This window comes from Rhea americana, unplaced genomic scaffold, assembly GCF_003343005.1.
Source record: "Rhea americana isolate MKP2758 unplaced genomic scaffold, rheAme1 scaffold_233, whole genome shotgun sequence".
In the NCBI taxonomy this organism is placed as follows: domain Eukaryota; kingdom Metazoa; phylum Chordata; class Aves; order Rheiformes; family Rheidae; genus Rhea; species Rhea americana.
Window position 1 is genome coordinate 726900 of NW_028186350.1, and position 15786 is coordinate 742685.

General features: G+C 41.5%; 1 protein-coding gene across 9 annotated transcripts in view; it reads left to right on the top strand.

Annotated features, from left to right (window-relative positions):
- SGMS1 (sphingomyelin synthase 1) overlaps positions 1-15786 on the top strand; it is a 94057-nt gene that overhangs the window by 60954 nt on the left and 17317 nt on the right. Inside the window, exon 4 of one of the 9 annotated variants that reach the window (XM_085306153.1) lies at positions 771-926. The exons of 7 other annotated variants lie outside the window; for them this stretch is intronic. The gene's annotated coding sequence lies outside the window, so the exon portion shown is untranslated. Of the gene's footprint in view, positions 1-770; positions 927-955; positions 1201-15786 lie in introns of those variants that run through there. One more of the 9 variants, XM_085306155.1, reaches the window with a different exon arrangement.

Here is a 15786-nt window from a genome sequence, read left to right on the forward strand (position 1 = left end):
TTTTTAAGGGGGGGAAAAAAAAAGCAGAATTTAACCCTTGGTATTCATACATTGAAAAATGAGTCCTTCCTCTCGGCACTAACTCTTCCGTTTCATACGGAAGTATGAACGTAGTGCTTTCTCCRTTCTTTTGAAAGCTATAGCAGCATGAGGCTTTACTTGAGGTTATTCAACTAAATGCCAAAGAATTACTAGTCTTGAATTTCGCTACTATAAAACATCCTCTTTTTTTGGGGGGGAGGGGGGGGTGAAAAATTGGTCATGAACCAATTTTTATTGTGCTTTTAAAACCCAGAGCAAACTTGAAAGGTCCTCCTGTTTAATTTGAAGGAAGTTCAGGCTCGGAAAGCTGCATTTAGCTGGTTAAAAAAATTTAACTAAATTGTTGCCAGGCTTTTGCATAAAACAAAAAAAAAGAACGGTGGCTGGAAAGGCTAGTTTTGTGTGTGCACGTGTGTATATATGTGTGTATGTGCATATATATATAGACAGAATATAGTATATAGTGTGTAGTTAAAGTGTGTGTGTGAGTATATAATACTTGCATTTTATATATATATATATATATATATGCACACATATATATATGTGTATATATATATATAAAGATATAATATAGAAATATTTTTTCCAGGATGGGGAGAGCCAGCTATGATGGGAAAAAAGAGGCTTTTTAGGCTTTTTTTTAATTATTTTTTTTTATTTTTTATTCCTCCAAGTAGAGGCTGATACCATGCCTACCTCATGAGTGAATCTCTGTGTTTATGCAGACTAATAAAGAGAGGAAGGCGGATCATAACAAAACAAGTCTCTGTCAAACAGCTGCTTACGGCATTACCGGATAAATCATTAACGTGAGGTCCCGGTGCTTGTTAAGGCTGTTCAGGAGAAKTCTCTCACCTGAAACTCCCCTTTTTTCCTGGGAGGTAAGGAGCAAAGTTATTTACAGAGTTCTCTCCAGTGTGGGGGTGTTTGCTGCTGGCATCGCTTTTCGTGCTGGCTGATGAAGTAATGTAGTCCAGCGAGTTTAAGCCGAAGAGAGAACCTCCTCCCCTCTCACCACGCACGAAGAATAAAGCACTTCTTAAAAGAGTGTCCCCAGTATTTGTGGACAAGGAAGAGGAGGAGGAAATACAGCATGCTGGACTTCTCTGGGGTGGATTAGCTCATGGATTGCCTATCACGCTGGAGGAACATCAGGTGGGTAATGCTTTTATTTCCCAGGAGCAATAAGAGTTTGCTCTGAAGCTGTTCAGTTGGAGGGGGGGGCAAGAAATCAGTGTTTCCATCCCTGTTTGTTGAACTAACTTGAGCCCAACAAGGTTTTGGAAAAACACAAGCTAAGACGATCTGATCCACCATCAGATAAGACTGAAGTGCTGTTCTGGGCTGTTGCTGTTGGGTGTAGTAAGGAACAGGTTCTTACAGCTAGTGGGCTGAAATGCCTTAGAAACGGGTGGTTGTACTATAGGGTATCTCCCTTGGCAGCAGGAGTTGCGTGGTAATTAATAAACCTCATCAGCTACCTGTAAATACTGTAACTCATTTATGAAGCTTGACTTTAAATGCATTTGTGTTGTTATCAGAGACTTTGTTTTCTGGAGTCCTGTTGGACTGTGAGTCCCAACTTGTTAGTTTGAGCYGTAATAATCTGCTGTGTGTGTTGCCATGCTTAAGTTCTCTTGTGAGGTATGTTCAGGATAGTGTCTGAGAGCCTATCTGCTGCCCCTTGTGTGTTTGCCCTGGGCCTGGAGATGACTTTTGCTGGAAAAATTGGCCCGATGGAGTTCTCGGTTGTCTCCGGCTGTTCTCTGCAGCTGTCTGCCTGACAAAAAATGGGGTGGTGGGGGGAATGGCTCGAGTTAAAAATAGAAATAAAGACGAGGAAACTCGAGGTATGGTGTCAACACAGAGCTCAGCTGCTCTAACAACTCGCTGCTGCCACCGYAAGGGGAAGGACTTGCTTATGCTCCTCTGACAGCGCAGTGAGCTGATCCAGCCTGCTAAGCCCGGCAGCAAACTCCTCCGGAGGGAGAAGGTAGTTTTCCTCCGTGCATTCAGCCAAGCCCACGAGAAGAGCGGAGGACRTAAGCCAGGAGACAAGGGACTCAGGGGGCCTCCGATCAAAGGACCATTTAACCCTGCTCGAATAGGTAACGTAAGTCCAGATGTGCCRGAGCTGGAGCTGAATGCATCTTAGCATTCAGATGAAGGCATCTCAGATGCTTTGCATTAGTGTTAGCTGTCCTGCATGCTCAACTCAGGTTTAAAATCAGAGCTATGCCACCTGTGCTGCTGTTTTATCTGGGACTAGCGAATTCAGGTTAGACAATCTAACTTTAAAAAAGTTTTATTTATTTATTAAGTGATTCTGAAACAAATATTGAGAGAAAATATTCTCTTGAAACATCTCTTTTCTCTCAAGTGCTCTAAGGAGGTTTACTTTGCTGTTCAAATTGTTCACATTCTCAGTTTATGGCAAAGGTTTATATGAGTCGTTGAAAAGCTGTGTAAAAAATACTGGGGCCTTAATTTCATTTACTAAGTGTCTTGCTTGGTTATAATATGCAGAAGACTTTAAGCATGTGAACTATCAGAAAGCTAGTTATTAGACTATCCAAGGGTAAAGGTATCATGTGCATTGTAAACTGCATACTTTCAAAGCATTGCTTTTAGGAAGTGGTCATTATATAGTGTTTCATCAGCAACTCTTCATTCTTGTGTTTATCACTAGTCTCTCTAATTATCATTAGTCCTGGTAAGTTTGTCTGAATATATTCTTCTGTTGCCTTTTTGGCTAAAAACCAGATAAGAAAATAGTAATTTTCTTTTTTGAGCAGTTTGTTTTCTGTTGTTTGCTTGTTTGTTGTTTGGGGATTTTTTTTTCTTGGTTAGCTTGAGAAATCACACAATTTTCAGACCGCTCTTTGCTTCAGATGAGTTCCTGTTGTAGCAGCACTTGCAGACACCTTTCAATATGCAATTAAATGTCCTGTTTACTTATGCTAAGGAAGCTGATGCTTTGGGATTGGGGGGTATTGAACATCCAGGATGAGGATTTACTAGGAAGAAGACCAATTTAGTTTCAATTTGGCTTTGATTTCAGTCTTCCTAACCTTCTGGGTTTTGTTTCCATACTGATTTTGTTTCTGTGTTTTGAAATTTTCTTTTAAGCCCAATCACATGCTTTTCTCTGGGGACACTGGTTCTAAACCACTCAAACCGTACCTAAATCCACAGCAAAATGCTGACGTTATTCAGCCCTCTGCAGGTGTTTATATGTAGCACTTGGATTACAAAGATCAGATTTAAGCCAACAGAGAAGTTTTTATTTAGGATTAGTACAGTTGCAGAAGGATAGCAGAGGGCTGCTTCACTGAACCTGCGAGGAGCAAGTAACAGATTGCAAATACAAAATGAGAAATGCAAGAAAGCTTACAGCTGTATTGGAGCAAGTTTCTTTGTCTTCACCATTTTCCTTGCAGTTCCATGAAACATAAGCAGGTTGCTAGAGACTATATTTTAAAAGAATGAAAAAGCTCTTCTAGGATGCTGGAATAATCCAGTAAAACACTTTATCCCTGTTTGATAATTAAGCCTCTATCAAACCTTATGAAATTTTTACATGATAAAAAACTTCCCTGGATAATAAAATTCTAAGTATTTAGCAAAGGAACTATTTGCAAACTTTTTCCATGGATGCCGCAGCCTGGTTTATTCGGTTTAAGGAAAGGAGGGAAAAGAATTGATCCGATAACTCTGGGTTCCTTAAACTAAAAGCATGAGGTTACTGCGTTAGATTTATATGAGAGGAAAGCAACACAGACTTAACTTTTGTTCATGTGTAATGTTCTGTAACARTCTTCCGCAGGAATAATTGAGCCATCAGCACAGGAGCGATCTCATCAGCAGAGGTTATTTTGAGTGATTTAAGAGCCCGCCGTGGTCTTCRTTTCAATGCAGCCTCTGCTAATTGATGAACAGGACCATAATTTATTTACAGCCCTCAAGATCCTTTTGGGTTGATTCTCCTCCTTTTAAAAACACTCGAAAGGGGAGCAAGGACGAGAAGGCTGGTGGGGCTCATTGAGAAGTTTTGTGCTGGATTGCAAACTGCAGTTGTCTAAAATACTCTGTCCTCTTCTTTTGCGTTGTGATTTTGCACTGGGCTAGTTTTAGCAGCCTCCCCGTTTCATTAGATGTCGGTTGACCTTTAATCTGGAGCGTGTGCCGCTYGCTCAGGGAAGGTCTGATGTACGGAGGTGAAATGAGCTGCGGAGGGTGGGGGGAGAGGAGGCAGGCAGTAGGAAGTGTGTGCTACCGCTGGTTAGATGAGAGAAAAAATAAAAAGAGCTAGGGAGAGTAGGGGGGAAAACACATGCACTTGTTTTGCTAGGCTTCAGGTTAGGATGAATGCTGTTTTTCTTCCTGATTTTGTTTGATTCCTGAATAATCCAGTTTGTATATGATAGCTGCCAGGGGGGCCTTTTGGGCGTTACAGTCCTATACAGAGGAAAAGAGCAGTGGAGGTACCTTAAAGGCGTGGGAATTTTTGTCCTGGAGTCTTCTTATGCCCTGTCCTACCCTTGAGAAGTTGCTTGTACATCTAAGTGCCGTCTCCATCCTGAATTTATTTTCTTGGCTGCRAGTTAATGACAACCTCCAATCCAGAAGTCTGCTCGGAAAAGCAGAGCAGTAGAAAGTTAATCAGAAAATATTTTAGAACTCATCCTAAATTTGAAAGTTAAAGGCTGTTTCAAGAGTGTAAGGTTTTCAAGTAGGTACACAGTTAGCTTTCATGGCTGAACTTTGATGTGCTAGCCACCGCTGTGTTGAAAGCTGCTTTGCGATGCTCTTTGAACCAAATCTTGCAAATGCAAGGATGGAAAGAGGTTGTGCATTGTAAACACGAGTACTACAACAATACTACTTGTCAATTGGCTGCCTGGAATTACAAAATAAATAAATAAACAGAGAGAAGGATGACAGCAATTTGGGGGCAAATCTTTCGTAGGTAGCTATTACTCTTTTCCCCAGAAAAATTTGCCAAGATGATACTTTCATGTAGACCAGGAGTAACTGCTAACACTTGAAAGAAAGACATTGTATTTCAGCTCATGTGCAAGYCAAAGTGTTGGAAAACAGATGAAGCAGATTAGTTTCAATAGGACAATTGATGCTGCTTTCATCTCTTCAAGCAGCTTTGCAAAGGAGGGATTATTTCAGCCATTATGGCTTAATTATCACAGCGGTGCATGTCCTGCCTGTCCCACACAAAGTTTTATATTTGGTGGAGAGGTAGAATAAAATCGGCTGAAATTTGACTTGGTGTTTGATTGTGCTTTTTGCCCATTTGGCCTGACTGAAGAAGGTGTGGAGCAAAAAGACTTATGCCGTTTTTAGGAAGTGTGGAAATGAAGGCAGCTATAAATGTAACCATTACTATTGTAACACTTTGTTGCCTGCTAAGTGACCCTAAATTATACATGCTCCATTCGGGGGCATAAATCCCATTTTAGTGAATTATTTACGCTGATTCTAAGTAACAGGGCCTGTTGCTTATGAAAGGGTATATGCATTTATATTTTACATCTCTGCCTGGCTTGCATGCTTTATTATTAAAAAAAAAAAAAAGCTCTAAAACCCCTGCTGTGTGCAGTTGTGTTGAGCTGTTTGAAAGAGGCCAAAGTGTTCTGCTCCTGCTTTGGTGGTGTATTACCCTTTACTCTGCCCGCGAGAAGCTGCCGGTCTTTATGCTCTTATATCCCTGCATGGTTTTTAACTTAGTTGCTGAAGAATGGTTTGGACTAGCATGAATTCTTCTCAAGATCAAATTAAATTAGGTCCCTACACTGCTTCATTAAAGACATGAAAGAAAACCTATACTAAAACACTTTTTTTTTTTTTTTTGGTGGTATTACAGTATTGCTAAGGGTGATCTGCATATTTTACCAAGATTTTTGCTATGCTACTGTTACCCCCATCTCCATTAAGTTCTTGAGAATGTAAATATTTTCACACCAGATAAAGGTTTTGGATTACCTAAAGATAGCTAACAATATACTTGCCTTTAAAAGCAGATTTCATATGTCTTTACACTTTGCAAAACTTCACGTTTTGCAAATGCAGCTCCGTGCCCAGAAAACCCACCCAAAACAAACAAACAAAAAATGTAAACCCAAATTACTGAGATTATTTAATATCTTTTGGTATGAAGATTTTGTGGTATCTGATCTTATCACTTCCAAAATCAGTAGGCGCTTTTTTCATTAGGTAGTCTGATCGGCGTTTTRAAATGTCTATACTGCTAGCATGAGAAATACTGGCAGTGCCGGAGGACAGCTTGTGAATTTTCAAGACCTTTCTACATAGAAGATTGTTTTGTAAGATGCCTCATTAAAATCCCTTATTTTATCAAGTTCATAAGATCTGGTAGATGTTCCCTTCACATGCTACGTCTGTCTCAAGGGATCAAGTCAGCGCATGATTCAAGGAGCGGTCCTGCAGAGCAAGCCCGCCTGAACAAGGGATCGTTAGATGAAGCTACGACTTCGTCAGGTTGGCCCTAATTTACTTCGTCCTCTTAAGATAATTCTCCTGACTCATCTGCGCTGAAACAGTGTATGGACTCCTGCAGTATGGGAATGCCCTGACCACTGTGCCGACCCTCTGCGTGTTAGAGCCATCACAGAACCACAGCGTTACTATTATTCCTGTATTTTGTTCGCTTGCCCAGGTATGCAGCAGTGATGCTACATCCTGCTGGACCTAGGGAGGGAATGCGCCTGATGGCGATTTATATAAGGGAAAGGCTTATTCCCAGCGAACCTTTTATACTGTGCGTTGATTTATAGGAATATTGCTTTCTCCAGCACGGCTGCTGTTTCAGTATTGACGTTGCACCTCGTCTTTTGGACCGGACCACTGAGCTTCTGYGGCCGTTTCTAACCGCGCTCTGCTTTTCTCCCATTTCCGCCTGGTGACTTCTCTTCTTTTCCTGCAAACCAACGGACCGGCGGCTTCGCAGCCCTCGCCGCTCCTCTCTTTGATCCGCTTTGATCCGCACCTTCTCGGCATTACTGCCTCGCTAAGCTGGGTTTTGCCCAGCTGCTTTTAGAAAGCTGCAGCATCCATGTGACCACAGGTTTTAATCCTTCCTCCCTGCCTCCCCTCCCTCTCATCTGCTTCGCCGGATTTTATCTGGGCTCGTGCTTCTGGGGACAAAYGGGTAGTTTCTGTGGATTTCTCCGTTTCTTTCTGCTGCTATAGATATGCAARTCTTGTTCTCTTTACTGTACATTTACCTACTAATGTATAACGGGAGGTGTCTGTGAAGCCCAGCCTTGCTTTTGCAGGCAAGCAACTCCGCGATCCTTTGGGCATGACGGGCAGGCATTAATTGACCGAATGGTTAATTCCTCGGTCTGTTGTCGCGCAGCCTGGAAGGAATGCGGATTTTCGAGGGTGGAAGSAGCTTTTTCAGTTTCTGAACTGACCGAAATTATTTTAGCGATTAGGTTGGTTTGGCGAGAGCCCTGCAGAGAGAGAAAACACTGCGCGGGGCCGGCCGCAGGGAGCTCGAGTTATTAGCTCAATAAAGCGCGTACACCACGACCGATGCTGCATGCCAAGCYGTTAAGTCTTGCTTCTAAATATATATAATGAAGGGGATCGCACGGACTTTAAAGGGTTTTATCCTACAGTTCCAAGTCTAAAGCCTGCCTTGCCTTTTTTGCGGTTGGAAGCAAACGTTTAGGCTAGTTAGCAGTTTGCTAGATCCTGTACGTTCATACATGCTGGCAGCTGTAAAAGCACGTGCTGGTTGTAGCAGACTGGATCCGGTCGCATTATCTCCTCCTGCAGCGTGAGAGCAGTATTGCGTGAATTTTCTTTTCAAGATGGGTATCTGCATTAGGTATTTTAAATTATTTCTAGTTTTGGGGTGTGAACTAACAGCAGATTAAGCTTTGATACGCTTGGCTTTGAGATACTTTGCAACAGCTTTATGGGCTTTTTTTTTTAAAGTAACGTAAAATATTATTTTCTTTAAGTGCTGTTTTTTAGCATTGCTTAATTTCCAGGGAAGGAATGCAAACTAGTCATACTTACTCAATACCTAGAATTGCAGTTCTCCCATTTGGCTGGTGTTAATTGAAGTACTCAGTGTTAAGTGAAGTACTCAAAAGCTACCACCAGTTCAGCATGTGAATTGGTTACACTGTCATCGCTATAGTCTGGCATGTTTGGTGTGGCAGATRATGGAGTCCCTGCCTGCAGAAGAAGGGGTGGCCGGGGAACACCCTACTTGATGGAGTTGCTGGATGGCTGATGGATTTCTCCATAAAGACATTAGGAAGAAATGATMGAGCCACATTTCCTATACCCCGATRTGTCACTAGAGGAAGAAAAAAAGCAAAAAGGAGAGGGAATTGGATACTAGCAGGAAGAACTTTCTTTTGAGGCTTATTAAAGTGTTTATAATTTGGATAACAAACTACATATCCTATTATTACCTATCTTTATTTATGATGGTATTTGGTCATAACATTGAGAAGAAGCTGAGAGAAATATTCCAAACACTAAGTGCATGCCACGCTTTTAACCCACTGTAGTGCTTTCAAGTAATTCTGCATACGGCCTTGGAAACCGTTTTGCTGATACCTAGCAGTACACACAGTTGTCATCGCTRGCTGTGTGGAAGCAGGCATGTTTTTAATATTCTTTTGTGCTCTTAAAATATCTGACATTTGAAAAATGTTGAAAGCACYGGAAATGCTTGGGAACACACTTGAATATATGGAAGAACCTCTTCACTGTGAGARTGAGAGAGCAATGGAACAGGTTGCCCAGAGAGGTTGTGGAGTCTCCTTCTCTGGAGATATTCAAGGCCTGCCTGGATGCAACCCTGTCTAACATGCTCCAGGTGACCCTGCTGAGTGGGCTGAGTGGGGAGGTTGGACTAGATGATCTCCAGAGGTTCCTTCCAATCTCAACCATCTCAACCATTCTGTGATTTTGTAACACTCACTTGACATTCTCAGGAGGAAGTTTATGCCTATCTTTTTTTTTTTTTTGGTGGGGGGTGAAAGTAGAATTGTCATTGGAGGTGAGATATAAGCAGCATTTGCAGTATTACTGTGTAATCAGGGAAGGGATGGAAATCATAACCCTTGCGATAGTCTGCCTTAGATCAGGAGCAGTTGAGTATATGTAGTTGATGTCACTGAGATCTGCCAACCAAGACGGAGACAAAACTGCTCAGTGTGTGTAGGGAAATAGCTTGGAAAATAGAGACCCCTAAATCAGAGAACAGAGACAGCCCAAGTTTCTATCCTTTTCTGGCACCCCTTGGTTTCAGTGGGAGAGATGCTGGCATCAGAGTGGGGAGGAGAGATGAAACATCAGCAGTCTTGACCAGCTGGTGGTCTCATATATCAGAAATGATGCTGAGTATTTGTCGTCTTCTCTCTTTCAGACCAGGGATCAGTATGTGCTTTATGAAAACAAATTAATAAAGACAAACCTAAGGATTCTTCCATTTTACTGGATTAATAATGTTGAAAATTAATAATGTTGAGGGTATGCTTTTGGGGTAGGTTTGTGAATAGGGACAGCTGAAATGCAGAAATGAGCATCATCCGTGAAGATACTTAGATACTTGTATTTAAATTCTGGAGGCTTTGAGGCTTTTTGATCTAGTCCGTCTGTGCTGGACTTCCAAAGTAGTGTATTTGAAATAACATACTTATATTGCTAATGAAATATAAAATATATTAGTCTAGACTGGGTTTCTAAGGGCATAAAGTCAGTTTTATGTTGTTTTACATGTAACTCAAGCAAAGGCAGTTTGGAGGAAGTAACTGTTGTGGTCTGGATGCTATCTAATATATCTTCAAGAACAAAACCATGTATTAAGAAATGGGACAGTTGATTTAAGCRCTCAGTGCAGTGAGACTATGTATTCATTGTAGTTTCTGTTGGTGTTCTTCTACCAAATCTGCATGGCTGGTTTTGTAAAATATACTGGAATATGTATTTTAAAACTACATTAAGAGCAGTCACAAGACTATTCTCAGTTCTCCCTAGGCAAAACTTCCCTTTTTGRTATGCTACGTATTTTTTATTCTCGYTACTGCTCAGATTTCCAGAGGCTTACCACAAATCTGACTTTCTAGCAGTAAATGGCTTTTAGGCATTTAAAAGAGGCAAAAGCCCCCCAAACACCTTGTCTCCATTAATTAACTTAAAATACAGAGCCTATCTCAAGCATTTTGCTCCTTTTTATCATTGGAGCATTTTATCYTTTTTATCATTATCAGGAAGGCTGGACTAGATGATCTCCAGAGGTCCCTTCCAACCTTMCTGATTCTATGATTCTATGATTGTGTTTCCATATCTGTGCCCTTAACCCATCCTATCCCCCTTTCCATACCTCGTGGAAAAAGAAAAAAAATTTTTTTTCTTTCTGCTTGTGTTTTATCTGTTTTCCTGCCAGGGTCTTCTCTTGCCTCTATATAAACATAACGAGGCTTGGATAGTTTTAGGAGGAAGTGAAGTACMGTCCTGTGCATTTTTAGCAATACAGCTAGCTGAGAGGTTTCGCAAGGACACTGARATCTATTTCGAGCTCTGCCCCATCTCTGGCTGACCCAGATCCCAAATTAYAACTACCCAACTGCTCAGAAAGGAGGAAAAAAATACATGTTTAGCTGTGTTGGAGACAACTGCCAGAGCCTCACCGCCTTCCAAGTGGAGAACTTGGAAATACTTAGCTACTTGTACCTGGAAAAGAGGCGTGCAAGTTTTGAACAAATAATCCCTTGTAGTGTCCCTGGTGGTTTTGTGGTAGTAAAGAAGGAACTGATGCACTTGGTGGTATGAGCGCTGTTGTAGAAGAGTTTGCTAAGGAAAGGTCTTGTGGTGAAACCTGGTTACCTCTGTGTAAGAAGCAATATAATCATCTGTGACAATCTGTTAATGTYGTTGCATGCTGAAATAGTTCAAAGCTTTTCTTTTTTCTCAAGAACAGTGTTGCAAAAGTGAATTCTTAGAAGTCAAATATAGTTTGGTTTGTTGTTTTTCCTCCTGTGCAGTGAACTTAGTCGCATCTTTCTTGCGCAGAACTAAAAGGGAAAGCGTGTTTTGGATTGARAGGTGGGTTTCCCGTGGTGGCCAAAAATAATCTAATATTGTCCCCGCTTGCATTGTAGGCATTACATTGCTTTAGGATTTACCTTAGACATCAGGTTTGTGTCATACAATAAAAAATCAGATTTGTGCTTGGATTACCCTTGCAGTAGGTGGAAAGCACCTAGCTATTCCTGCCCCCCCAAAAAAACGTGGTGGCTGAACATCTCGCGCTTGATTCAGTCTCATTCGAGATGAATTCTCTTAAACCCTGTGGTCTGAAATGGTGGTTCAAAAACTTAAACCAAAGCCGAGACATGCCCCCTGCCACGCCGCACCCCATCCTCTCCACCCCTGCCTCATTCAAAGCAGTATTTCCGTAGCTACAAAACAACAGCCCAGCTTAGCAACTGTTCGGGTAAGAAGATTGCCRGTCAGGTGAAACCTTGTCGTGAATGTTTGCTGGTTTCCATAACTACTTCGGAGAAGTTGAAGGAAGAAAGGGGAGGAAGGAAATAGATCAAGGAGACTTAGGGCTACGAAGAAGCAGAAGAATGAGGCTTCCCCCTTAATCAGGTTTGGATGCAAAAGATGTCACCAAGACCTTGAGCAGAGTGTGTGTATGTATGTGTGTATTTGTGTATTGTGTGTGTGTATATACACACACATACACACAAACAACATACTTTAAAATCTATTACAAAAATATATATTTACTGGCACTGTTTCTCCTCTAAAGATAAGTTCTTCAGTTATTCTGATTTAATGTGAGCACTTTAATTTTTAAACCTTCGGCACTGAAATCTCTGATTCTGTGCATGGCTGGTAAGCATATTCCCCTGCCTACAGGTGGATTCTTTGACATTTTTTTAAAATCGAGTTGGGAAATATGTATTTTTTTTTTCCTTCCTTTGCAATAATTTAGCAAAAATGGACCACTCGGGGATTTACGTCGTGTAGAAGTGATTTTTCTCTTTCTAAAGCTGTGTAAGTAGCTACTCAAGGTGTGTCGGAATACCTTCACGTTGKTTTTAGTCTCTCTTTTTCAACATGAACTTTACAGTAGTAATTCCGGTTGCTCTRCTTTTGCAGCATTTGTGCTGCTCTCCGTCTGGGCCTGACCTCGGAAATCCAGCTCAGCAAAACTTGTGCATCCGGCTGCACCTTGGAATTTGTATGTGCAGCAAAAACCATTTCTGCTGTAACGTTTGGAAACATCAGCGGCCTCAGGCTTCCCTGCGGTGCAGCCTCTTGYGTGGGGCGACCCATGTTACGGAGGCAAAGCTGTATCTTGGGGGGAAGGAAGTAATTTTGCACGTTGCTCGAGGGTCTTGCTAGTGATATCCAACTTGCAGTTTGCAGTAGGCATTGCCCTCTCTTGGCAGATTGGTTTGCAGAGGTAGCTTGCAGCTACCAGGTGTCCAGCCACCGAGGTGTTGGAGCGTTATTGTGTATTACGAGAAAATGCCAGTGGAGGAAGTGACTGCAGCTGTGACTCAGACCCCGTTGCTACAAACAGTTTGTGTTGTGCTGTATGAACGCAGAACGAGAAGTCTCTGCTTTCATCCAGTGTGTGTGTGTGTATATGTGTATATGTATATATGTGTGTGTATATATATATATATATATATATACACACACAAACACACACATATATGTGTGTATATGCATATACATTTTTCCTTCCTCTATATATGTCTAAAATAATCTTGGGGAATTAGCTAACTTTAGGGCTGTTTTCTAAGGCATTGAGACTTCCATCATTGTTGCAGCTGACTTTTCTCTTCTGTACATGTGTACACATACACGTGGTCAGTCTCTATYTCTGTATGTGTTTTTTAAGGGAGACAACTCCTCTGTTCTGTCTCCAGACTAGGCTTATCCTTGAACCTTGCTCACTTTACCAATATTTTTGCCAATGGTTTTAYCGTCTGAACTTTTCTGGAGTGCTTGGGAATGATATGTTTTTGCTACTAAAATATATTTACTACTTCACTACATTAGAAATATCATTGAGAGRTTTTGAGTATCTCCCTGGCTCCTGGTGAAGAGCTAGTTGCAGTTTCTGAAATGGCTGGTTATTTTACTGATTTCTATAGTGACTGTTGCCTTGGCAGCAAAGGTCTTCACTTGGAGAATAAAAACACTGTATAAACAGGAGGAAGGCATGATTTGATTTGGGCAAGCTGTGAGCTGGCTTTGCCTTTTACAACACTGCCCCTGCCCTTTTGTAAATGGTAGTGTTCCCTTTTTCCTGTCTTCTTCCAGCTAGGGCTTACTTCATGCAGTTTTTAAAGTGCTTTTCTTGCAGGAACATCTTGTCTTTTAACCAAAGTGGTAGATGCCTTCAGGTTTGGTCCACAGACCCCTCATCTAGACCATCATCTCCTCGGAGCAATGAAAAAGAAAACAAGTCTCAATATGTGATGTTTGCTAGTGCTCTCCCTCAAACCCTTGTCAAACCTGCTGGYATGACCTCTCTGTGGGTTATGGTATCACAACCCTCGTATGGGCTAATTGAAGCTGTGACAGCAAATTATTTCATTTACTCAAGCTCCCTGTCCTTGATGTGAAAAAGGATCTGAAAGTTTTGAGTTAGCACTTTGATGGTCACTGGGAAAAAAGATTGTGCAAACATGCAAGATTTTACAGGAGTCTCTGCTGATGGTATTTTTATCTTGCTCAATCTTGTCCTGGGTATTGTCAGGCCCTGGTTTTGCAGTGCATCATTATTATTTTAGTGCAATTAGTATTACTATGATGATTATATTCTTATTTATAATTGATTATCAGATACTGTTTCCTTAATGAAGCAGGTCTGCTGCAGGTGGAGGGAGAGTTTTAAAGTTACATGGCCCAGGCTAACGTCCAATGTCAGGACTGGGAACGGTCGAGTGTGCRCCCTTGTTTCCGCCCATCGTCTTGTCTTGCTGGTGAAATGGGGTAAGCTCAGCTGATGGACGCTGCCCTGCAGCAGCTGATGCCCATCTGTGTGTCCTCTCTTAGGCTTTCAGGGAGAGGAGATTTATTGTGGAAGTATTGGTGAGAGTGAAGGCAGTTAGCCTCCAAAATTGCTCCAAAAGGATCTGTAAACCWCACCTGTCAAGCTTATAGGAGTAATAGCTCGATTATGGTAGTTTAAGAAATCAACATCAAACTTGCCTTATGAGCTCTGCTAGACATCTTGTTGTGAGATAACGTACTTCAGCTCATGCTGTTTTTACCATGCAGGAGGTATTTTTAACTTTAACACACTGGCAGGTGTTAACATAGAAGATTTTTGCCTACTCCTACCCTGTGACACAGGAAATGCAATGGAAGTTTGAATGATCCACTGTTCCTTAGAAATTTTAGTTACCTCATTTTAACCCAGAACAAGCATAGAAAATGAATCAGTGGACTGCATCCTTAAGAAGAGCAATTGCTTTCTTCTCACCCTCCTTCCGTAAGTATCAGCTACTAAGTCTTTACAAAAGGTGTTTGATGGTGACTTACTCACTCATGTTGCGATAGCGACCCAGATGCTCTGAGAAATGCCGTCCCTGGATGCTGAGGCTTTCTCCTTGCTAACTTGTTGCTCCTTGCTGATTCAGATGCCATAACAATTTGTTCATCCGCAAAGGACAGGACCTGGATTTCAAACAGGGATGGAAGTGCGTGACTGTGTGTGTGATGGGATTTCTCAGTTTTAAAAGCAACAAAGTCCATTAGGAGGGCTCCTCTTATGCCCTATAAAGACATAAAAATAGGACCCAAGGACTTGTTTTTCTCTAGGGTACTTTTAAAGGCATTATTGATGGTGACTTTAGAAGATAAAGCCCATCCAAGCTTCTGAGTTGACCATATTTTTTTTTCCCATTAGCAATATTGCCAACTCCTGTAGTTTTACTGCAAAACACATTTGTAATTTCTCATAAAGCTGCCAGAACAGGTTTCATTGGGCTATGGTAGCATATTATAAACTTTATGCCAGTATCAAAGTAGTATTTGTCAGCTGGCAGTAGATTCTGAGTTTTCYCTGCTGTGATAGTAGGCTCCATGTAGAGCTCACCTTAAAATCTACTAGCTTAGCCCRGGCATGAGGGGATACAGGTATGTGGTGAGTAGTGAGATGTAATTTAAAAGTTGACTGCTGTCACTTAAACAGTCATATATGAAGTCCTTTGCATTGTGTTCAGTATCCCTGGAATCCCTGAAGAAAGTCAGAGGCTTGCTGGACAGAAAGACTGGTATGTCAAGGTGATACTGGTTAAAGATATTCTTTGCTCCTTTCCCATTCCAGCTGTCCATGTGGTTCGGGAAACTGTGATTCAAAGAGTCAAGTTTTTAAAATTTAAAAGGCTTAATATTGCTCCACCTCGTGGCATGCTCTGACAACCCAAAATCCAACTTAGCTCTCTCAAAGTGAAACTTGCAGAGGCATCTGATTGAGCTGCTAAATGGCATGGGAAAATGGCAGCCTCTTGCAACCACTGAGCCAAGGTGATAACAACAGGATTCACAAATAAGTAACTTCAGGCTCTTAATGCCTTAAAAGATCATAAGGGAAATTACACCAGCCTCAGAAGCAGCAAGAGCATGGACTGCTGTAGTTTCAGCAAATATTAGCGTCGTTATTTCCATTAGTGTTAGTTGTGAATTTGAGGCTGAATGGTTTCT